The 10,203-nt window shown below is 38.6% G+C and overlaps 1 pseudogene; it reads left to right on the top strand.

Annotated features, from left to right (window-relative positions):
• Positions 1-5,473: 5,473 nt before the first annotated feature.
• Positions 5,474-10,203, top strand: part of LOC149198216 (dolichyl-diphosphooligosaccharide--protein glycosyltransferase subunit STT3B pseudogene) — a 29,068-nt pseudogene continuing 24,338 nt past the window's right edge.

The raw sequence follows: 10,203 nt of genomic DNA, 5'->3' as shown, positions 1-10,203 counted from the left end.
ACGGACCCTGTGGAGGACATTTTGCAGATAAGAGAACAGGCCACAAAGTGCTACAAATGGAATACTACTGGCCTTCCATCTTTCGTGATGCTCGTGATTATGTCCGTAGATGTGATAGTTGCCAATGGGTGGGACAACCTGGGAAAGAAGATGAAATGCCTCTATAGCCCCAAATAGTCCTTGAACCTTTCGAGAAATGGGACATCAATTTTGTTGGGCCTTTTAATCCACCTTCTCATTAGAAAGCTTACATCTTGGTCTGCACTGACTATGTGAGTAAATGGGTGGAAGCCAGAGTGGTCACGGGAGAAACAGAGAAAGTAGTGGCAGACTTTCTTTTTGAATAAATCTTTTCTTGATATGGTACTCCAAGGAAAATTGTGTGAGATGGAGGAGTGCAGTTCACATCTCACATGATAGGGAAGCTGATGCAAAAATACGAGGTTAAAGACAGAGTAAAAATCCCTTATCACCCCCAGGCCAATGGACAGGTAGAAAGTACTAACAAGATATTGGAAAATACCTTGACAAAAACAGTAGCAATTCATCGCCGGAACTGGGCACAAAAACTTCCAGAAGCTTTATGGGCATATAGAACAACATGGTGGAACACAACTGGGTTTTCTCCATTTGAGTTAGTCTATGGGAAATTCCCTTGTTTCTAGTAGAATTTGAGATCAGCATGCTCAGAACGGCTTTAGAAGTAGGCCTACACTTATCAGAAGCACAAAAACACCGATTGGAACAGCTCAATAAGCTAGATGAGATTCTATCGGTAGTTTTCTAGAAGACTAGTACTGTTCAACACTAGAGAATGAAATGGCATGATAAATTTATCAAGAGAAAGGTGTTTCATGTAGGGGATTGGCCATTACTTTACAACTCCCGGTTTAAAGATTTCAAGGGAAAGCTTCGCACTCATTGGATGGGACCATATGAAGTGGAAACAGTGTTTGATACCACCATCGAGCTTATAGAGATGCTTTTGTAAAACATCTTTCTGATTCATATGGTTTAATGGTTGTTGGTATACAAGACACTCTCACTCTGCTCTAAAAAAAATGAATTTTTATTACTCACGTGTTTGTATTTTGCAGGAATAACAAAGGAATATAGCCAAGAGAAACGTAACACTCGGTGCGGTTACTCCGTCGGTGTCGTTACTCCGCTGGTGCTGCTACTCAGCTGCTGTCGTTACTCCACCAGTGTTGTTACTCTGCTGGTGTCGTTACTCCGCTAGTGCTGATACTCGCCTGTTGTCGTTACTCCACCAATGTTGTTACTCCATTGGTGCCATTACTCCGCTGGTGCTATTACTCAGCTGCTGTCGTTACTCCACCAGTGTTGTTACTCTGCCGGTGCTGTTACTCCGCAACTGCTGTTACTCCACTGGTGTTGTTACTCCTCAACTGGTGTTACTCCGCCGGTGTTGTTACTCTACAACTGCTGTTACCCCACCGCTATTGTTACTCCATAATTTTTGTTACTCCACCAATGCTATTACTCAGTCGGTGCTGTTACTCTGCAACTGTTGTTACTCTACCGATGTTGTTACTCCACAACTGCTGTTACTCCGCCGGTGCTATTACTCCACCTGTATTGTTACTTCACAACTGTTGTTACTCTGTCGGTGTTGTTACTTTTCAACTATTGTTACTCCACCAGTGTTGTTACTTCGCAACTACAGTTACTCCGCTGCTGTTGTTACTCCGCCGTTGTTTTTACTCCGTCGCTGCTGTTACTCCGTTTTGTTGTTACTTTGTCAGTCATTTTACTGTTACTCTACTTCAAGGTAGGTCCCCAAGTACGTCTCCACTAACTTTTATGGATTTAATTAAAATATTCCAAAAGATATCAGCACGTGCCGCAGATGGCCATAATTAATTTGGGTGGGGGCTCCCGTCATAATAAATGACGGCGTGCCAACGAAAATGCATTCATGCCACACAATTCACACCAAACTAAATCTAATGATTACAACATTTCTTAATCACGACCTTGACGCATTGGAATGCATATTCGTACGCAAAAAGTCACAACCGGTCACCTCCCCAACACGTCGCATTAAACCACTGAAAATGTCTAACCGTACTACCATAACTTGCCCTTACTCTCTGAGATTTCCTTAGACATACCAGTACTGTACCATCCTTTTCCCTGAAGCGACCATGACGTTATTATTGCTGCCAACGATTTGGGTCCTGGTCAATTTCCCCTACCAGCTAACTATATTCGTTGGGCTAATCCCGCCTCTACAGCGATGGGTGGACAGTCTGTGCGGCATGAGCCAGAAGACACAACAAGAGTTCCGAACATTCAGGAGGCATGGCAGGTCTTTGAAAATTTAGGTTGGCATGTCTACTTCGACAGGTTGAGGGGGTCCAATGAGGAAATTGCAGTAGAATTCGCACTCAACCTGGAAGAAGGAAGTTCTCAGGTCTGTGGGATAGAAGTCCCTGTTATAGAGGAAGCCATTGCAGAAGTTAGCGGGCTCCCTCAAAATGGACAGAGATGGTTTTCAAGGAGGACTTCCCTCCTAAAGTTTCCCAAAGCCTTTTTGCAGGTAGGAGAAAGCATCACCCAAAAGGGTCGAGGATACGATCGAAACTTGTTACCGCATCCATGGGGAGAGGTAGCAGAGTTTGTCATAAAATATATAACTTGTGAAGGGAGATACTCCACTGTGTTTAAATACCATCTCCGGATATTAGCTCACCTCCGATTCCCCCAAGCAGAGGCCTTTTCATTAAATGTGCCTTATTTCTTACTAAGGAGTCTTCAGCTGATGGCACATTCGGCTCAATGGTCACGACAGGTGATGGTGGTCATTACCCATCATGGGCTGGTCCAGCTACTGGTAATGAATGCAATTAGATGGATTTTGATTCTGTGGGAGCTATTTCAGGATTCCATGGAGGAAGAGGTAGCAGTCGCTGTGGCCACCAGGGATCACCTTGGCAAATCATGATTTTATCCTTGAAATTGATTAGTTGAATGTAATTATGATGCTTTTATAGCTTACTAGGGTATATTCATCAGGTAAAACAAGTTCATGAGGTGTAATGTATCAGTTTGTTTGGGTTAGGGATGAGTCACTTTGACAACCCTATTTTCTTGTTAGCCTTTCAGATTTTGTTCAAAACAGCTCCTCCTCTCATGGATTTGACCCCCTGAGCTTAGGATGAGTTGTTTGGGGTCTATATGATGCTTTTCCTCAGTCATTGTGTGGGTTTGACTCAGTGGGATGCTTAGGCTTTGAGTAGACATCATTTTGTATCAGTTTTCAGCAGGAGATTAATGAAAAGTTGTAGCTATTTCTTTGGGATCCATGTGGTATGATGTTTAGTTCCGTTTTCTCTATTGTAATGATATGTTAGAATTTTTTTTGTACTTCATCAATCATTTCATTGCTTTTAAGTGGATTTTTTCAATTTGATAGGCATAACCCATCATATTTATGCTCTGTTTTGGGAAAATATTCACAGTCTATGTTTTCTTCAGTTTAGGAAGAATCCATGTTGCTTACATTCTCTTTCTAGCTTCTCACCTATCTTGAATCACCTCACCCATCAAACCCTAGAGTGTTGAGCCTTATGCCTACCTTGCCCCATCGAACACCCTGCAATTTGGACCTAATTTCCTTGCCCTAATTGTTTGGCTCCTCCTGATCCAGCGAAACCCTTCAAAATCAAATCAAACCTTGTGCTACTATACCTAGCCTAATATCATTTTATTGAGCCAGTCATCTTGGCTAAGATCCTTACGAAGAGAGCCCTCTCCTGGCCTAGTAGGGCTAGCTATTTGGCTAAGCGTGGTTTGTGGTTACCTTGGCAATGCCTTCCTTCAGCCTGAGGTTCAATCCAAATGATAACAGTAACGCTTCCAAAAGATGTTATTTAATAAATATTGTTTAATAAAATCATTCCAATCATTCCAATACAAGGGTTTGTCTGCATTAGCATTAATGTTTCCCTCTAATTCCGTCACTGGCCAACAAGGCTTACAATTGTTCCAACGTCACTAATTCCATTTGTGCATTAATACACATCAAAATGCTCTTCAATCTCCAAAGGTCATGGCTTAATTTAGGGCACAGACAAAAAAAATAAAAATAAAAATGATTTCAATTTAGTATAACACACCATTGAATAAATTAGGAATATATGAAATGTATCTTAGTGAAATATATGGTTGTCGGTATCCATTATCTGACTTTTTTGTCCCCTGCCATCTTTGCTGTCGATTTTCTTGCTATGTGAGAGATAATCCTTATTTTCCACAAAATTCATAGATATGGAGAATTCTCTCTCTGTATGATGCAATTTTTTCTTTTTCAAATAAGCATATCTTTGTAATATATTTTTTGTTTAAACCCGGATGCGGGTGATCTAACGTGCCATTAAGATAGGCACTCATCTCAACACCTGTGACGAGATCTGAAGGGACGGGTCTGTATTTCAAGGTAAGGAAGGAAGGATTACAATTAATTCCCATGGCAGAAACCATTAATCGGTTGCAGTGTGGTGAGGACGGCGCATTCAAGCCAAGCAAGCCGCCTCAGGTCTTGAAATGCGCAGGGATGAGGGATCCTTGTACTCAGTCAGAGATGCATACGGTGAATTCGCTATTTAGTTGGATGGCCCAGATGTGCCAGGACCAGCATTTGCCCTTCGAGGTTGGTATTGGGACTGAGATTTCTCCGGAGGCTTGCTGCAGGGTGTTGGAGAAGAGCTTCAGAGCCCTTGAGTTAGGGATTATGAGGCGCAGCAGAGGGGTGCCTCGTCGAGGTGGCAGATCTGGCATTCGAATTGAAAATGAAAGGGCGGAGCTGCATCCTGTCGCTCCAATGGCTGCTATGCCACCCTCTTCCTCCAGCTCTGAGCAGGAGTTTCTGGTGATGCAGGACTCATACCAGACATTCCGCCTCAGAATTCCTGGAAGGCTCATGCAATCTGATGTAATTGTTAATTTTTCGGTTTATCTCTCAGAGGCGACTCCTGAAGATCACTCCTCGTCTTCCCCTGTCTCTGCAAGCATTCAGAGCAGTGATATTCTTCTCGGGGACATGGAAGGCAGAGTTTATCGCATGCCCTGTCATCTCGCTGCTGAGGAGCAAATTCTTCAGCCTCAGCACGTTCCGCTCCAGGAAAATTTGGCCCAAGCCGAGTCCGTGCAGGAAGTTCTGCCTCCGTTTAATTGCCCTCAGGACAGAGCTGGTGGTCGTGACTCAATTCAACCTGATCGGGATGCGCAGCTTCAACTTGACGAGGAAATGGTTATATGGCTTGACTCGCCTCCGGCGTCGCCCAGCCACCCTTCCTAAAGTCTCCTCGGAAGCTCACTTCAAGGTTTTGGCTCATATGATCCATGTCTTTGTCGATTGGCTTTTTGGGCATTGTCAGTAATACTTCTCAGCCTCCTCATGGCATCTTGTTTTTTGTCAATCCAGTAAATGTGTCACGGGTTAGAGTCAATGGGACTCACAGAATTTGTAGTTTGTCTGTTGTCCAGGGTCCTCAAAAAGTCTGTTGTCCAGGGATTCAAAAAGTCTGTTGTCCAGGGTCCTCAAATGGACAAATTTTTGTAATTCGGTCGCAGTGGATAGATAGTATGTTTCAGGTGTTATAGTTAGAGGGCTGGCCACGGCCCCCTCGGCTGATGTAAACCATGTACATATTTTCCTTTTTCTTAATATAGAAGTAGACCTTACTTAGAAAAAAAAAATATATTTTTTGTTTAAACAAAGCCCCATGTTAAGAAGATGCCTCTTTTAATTTAAATGTTATGCTTTAGAATAGCTATAAGATCCTGATATATTGATTCTTCATTCAAATCCTTATGACATGTTGGATCTTCATCTTCAACTATGTTGTTGATGCTTTTCAAGAGATTTATTTTATTGATGATGAATATATTTTAATTCTTCTTGCATCCAAATATTTGTGTCCATAAGAATAGTGTTGAAGGATTTAGAGAAATCCTACTGATGTAGTGAAATGCAGTAATGTAACTTAATTACATGCAGAACCTTCTTCATTTCAATAGGAGTCTCTTGCACTCATAAAGGATATATACATGAAATTATTATTTACATTAGTACAACATTTAATTAGTTGATGAGATAGATATATACAAATAGAGATTGCAAATAATATGGTTCAGATGTAGATCTCATGATGCTTCATGATGAATGCTTATATAAAACAAACTTAAAAATATATAAAGAATCTGATCCTTCGCTTGATGGCGATACCTTTCCTTTTTCTTGCATCCATATATATTTGAATATAATATAATTTTCTACTCCGCTTAATGTCAATACCTTTGTTTTTGCTTCCATGCATATATTTGGATGGATCTTAGGTTTTTCATACATCAAACGGTAGTTAAATACAGGGATCATCATAATGTACATTGATGCATTCCATATAAACACTTAGATTTATCAGAAGGTGAATAATTTTGAGAGAAAATTGATGAAGAAATTATACAATAAGTTAGCCTTATCTTATAACACGCTTTCAATAGATATGAAATTGTCTTAGCAGTACTATTTATACTTGAAAATATTTATTTACACATTTATGTACAGGAGATACACATGCATAAATAATAAATTATCATTGAAGAATGGACTTTTCAATGGCGACTGATTGATTTTTCTAGCTCATGAAGAAAGTGGCATGATCTCACAATTGGATTATGATTTTGTTCTTGTTGATTCTTAATTGCTTCAAATTGTTGACATAATCACAAGCCCCTTGTTCCTCTTCATTACTCCTTCCTTCACCTATAATATTCCCCTTAGATCATGCTCAATTTCATATACTCTATAGAATTTTAAGTTCTGCTTTTGAAGTCACATTAGTGAAGAGAGTTTGCAAAAATTATCCCTAACTTGTTTCTCAGATATTCAAATTGTTCTCTAGCAAGAGGCTTGTAAATATATTTTTTATTTGTTCTTTTGTGGGTATGTACTCCAACTTCATTGTTTGTTGAGCGACAAATTCTTTGAGAAAGTGGTACTTTATAGGTATATTCTTAGTCTTTGAGTGAAGCATAGGATTTTTGAAATGTTTATTTCACTTTTATTGTCACATTTTATAGATACAGGTTCATTAAAATTAACCTTCATATCCTATAGTGTATGTTTCATCCACAACACTTGTGTGCAACAAGCTGCAAATGATATATATTCTGCTTCTGTTGTAGATAGAGAAGCTGATGATTATTTATTGCTTAAACAAGCAGCCAAAGACTCTCATAGGTAGAATGCACCACCACTTGTACTTTTTCCATCATCCACACAATAGACCCAATCCACATCTTTGTATGTTGTCAGTGTAAATCCTGTCCCTTTTGGATACCATAGACTATAGCTTGTAGTTTGTTGGAAAATGTAACTATGTTCAGTCTTCAATAATGTACTTAAGTAATTAAGTAATGTACAAGTCAAAATAATAAAGGAAAAAATTTATTATTATTATTATGACTTATTAAAGCATGGGTTTCATGCTTGGGTCACCATGTTTTAGGTAAAAGTCCCCATTGTGGACTTATTATAGGATTTATTCTGAGTCTATAGAATTATTCTACATTTAAAGAGATCCTTCTTGACCCCACAAGAAGCCTATACAAGAAAGGTCATCGAATTCATTTGGATCATCACTCTCTCATCAAGCTTGAATTCTCTTGTAGTAGGGAAGAAGTGCAAAAATATCTTATTGCTGGGAAGAAGTGTGAAGTTCTCTTGTAGCTGGGGAAATCTTGTTGACGAAAAGCCAAAGTGAGTGCAAGTTTGGTGAAGTCTAACGAGACAAGGAAAATCAAAATTTTGGTGTCTCTCTCTGTCTATTCTGTGATCTATATTGGGAGATCAAAGTCTTCCATATTTCAATATTGTCGGAAGCTGTGACTTGTCGTAAGTTGTTGAATAGTCAAAGTTGTTGGGAAGAGGTCGAAATTATGGCCTGTTGACTTGGTGTGGAGGGAATGTCTGGTCTTGGTCTAGTATGAAGAGTACCAAATGATACTATTGAAAGGAAGAATTATCTTAACTTGGTTTTCCCTCGAGGGGTGTTTTGCCCAAGCGTGTTCCTACATCTTCATCTTGTGTCTATTGTTTTATGTGATGTTGCTTTTGGTAATTTGTTAATAAAATAAAGAATGAAGATATAAATAATCATAATAATAAGGAACATCAAAAGTAATTATCAATATCAAGAAAATATTTACTACCTTAGTGATTTTCTAACATGCTATTGGAGCTTTTGTGAAGAAAGAAGAAAAAGGCAATCTCGACTTGATGCATTCATAGGTACTATCTCATGGAAGGAGTCTATTATATTTGAGGAAGATGTCTAACTCAATCAATGGTGATAAAAAACTTGAAGGAGTATATAACTTCATATCCTGGAAGAAGAGGATTTACCTAATCCTCGAGAAGAACAAGGTGTTGGATTTGGTAAAAGGAAATGTAACAACATTATAGAAGAAGCCATTGATGCTGACAAAGCAAAGTCTACGGATTTAGAATTGGTGGCTATGACTCTGATGATAGAAGGGATAAAAAAAAACCTTTTCCCATTCATATCTAATATCGATGATGCTCAGGATATGTATGAAGCCTTTTTGAAGTCGTTCACTATTAAGAACATTGGTCAAGTAGCAAGTTTGAAGAATGAGCTTAGGATTACAAAGATGACTAAAGAAGCTATTGTGGCAACCTTATTTGTGAAGATAACTAGACTCGGAGATGATATCTTAGCCATCGATGAGATTTTTCCAAAAAAAGAACTTGTAATCACTAGTCTATTATGATCGTCACCCTCTTGGAGTGGATTTGTTGCAGGTCTCAATAGTTCGAGGGTATCTCCCACCTTTGAAGATTATGGACCACATGTATTCAAGAAGAATTAAGGATCTCAATCATTTTCAATACTAAAGGAGTATCAAATTCTTATGTTTCTCATCATAAATGAAAGAGATCGAAGGAATCGAGGAAGAAATTTGATAGGTCCAAGATAGAGTGCTATCAATGTCATAAGAAGGGTCACTACAAAAGTGACTTCCTAAGAATCCAAAGGATAAGAAGAGAGGAATGGATCAATCCAACCTTGATGTACAGGGAGACTCCAAGAAAGTCATGCCCGAAGAACCTGACATTAGAAACTTACACTATTAAGTCCCTTGCTTGTAGCTTTATATAGCTTGTTTTATATATTTTAGAATTTATAGGTTTTTAACATATTTTGGAAAAGGAATTTTTGTATTGTCTTAAGTTTGTAGGTTTCCCTCAAGCTTTGGATGGAGCCCCCAACAACTCCCAAAGATAAGAATCTCATGTCTTTTCAGTATTGCACTCATGTACTCATTTAGTTTTTATTATATTAAATACTAACCACATTTCTCCCTCTATTGTCTTGATTAGGAAAACATCTGCAAGGAGGATCTCTCAAGACAAGGTTATTCAAGAAACAATGTTATGCTTTGAATACATTGATTGAAAGGATTATTCATTTAATGATCCATTCCTAACTTTTTTTATGACTATCTGTATTGAATCATAGTGATTCTTATTTGGGTGATTCGTCTCTTGATAAATCTATCCATCCCACTCATATTCTTGATTGACTATGTAGAACCCTAGATATGTTCTAGAAAAACCTAACCGAAGGTTATGCTAATGTGAATGTCTTAAACCCTAAACTACTGAGGGATATTGTGAAATTCTAATTTAAGTTTTATTGATGAGGTCATGTTTAGAATTTTTGTATGATTTGGAAATCCTAACTTGTTAGGATTGAGTGATAATGTCCAAAATCCCAGAACCTTTGAAGTTTTGGTAATATAGGGTTTGATGTGTTTATACATTAGAACCCTATCTCATTAGGGTTTGGTGGAATGTATGTTCTACATTGGAACCATATCTCATTAGATTTTGGAGGAATGTGAGAGAAAGACCCTTATATTTTCTTAGAAACGTTTCCTTTGGTATGTGTGTGTTTTTGTGATCAAACCCTAGTGTAATCAAGATGGTTGTGTGTCTAACTCTTGTTGATCATTGTGAAGTTGGGTTTTACTATCACATGATAAGCAATGTATTTGCATGATGATGAAATATAGGCATATATGTCCTTTGGTTGAATTCCTAGGTTGGTCTAGGTCAATATGTATTGATATTGTTGACGATATGATATGCTT

The sequence above is a fragment of the Pinus tabuliformis genome, chromosome 2_2, assembly GCF_031772625.1.
Source record: "Pinus tabuliformis cultivar Carrire ecotype Pingquan chromosome 2_2, CPIR1, whole genome shotgun sequence".
NCBI classification, from domain to species: Eukaryota; Viridiplantae; Streptophyta; class Pinopsida; order Pinales; family Pinaceae; genus Pinus; species Pinus tabuliformis.
Note: the sequence above shows the minus strand (reverse complement) of the source record. Positions and strands in the feature narration are given on the sequence as shown.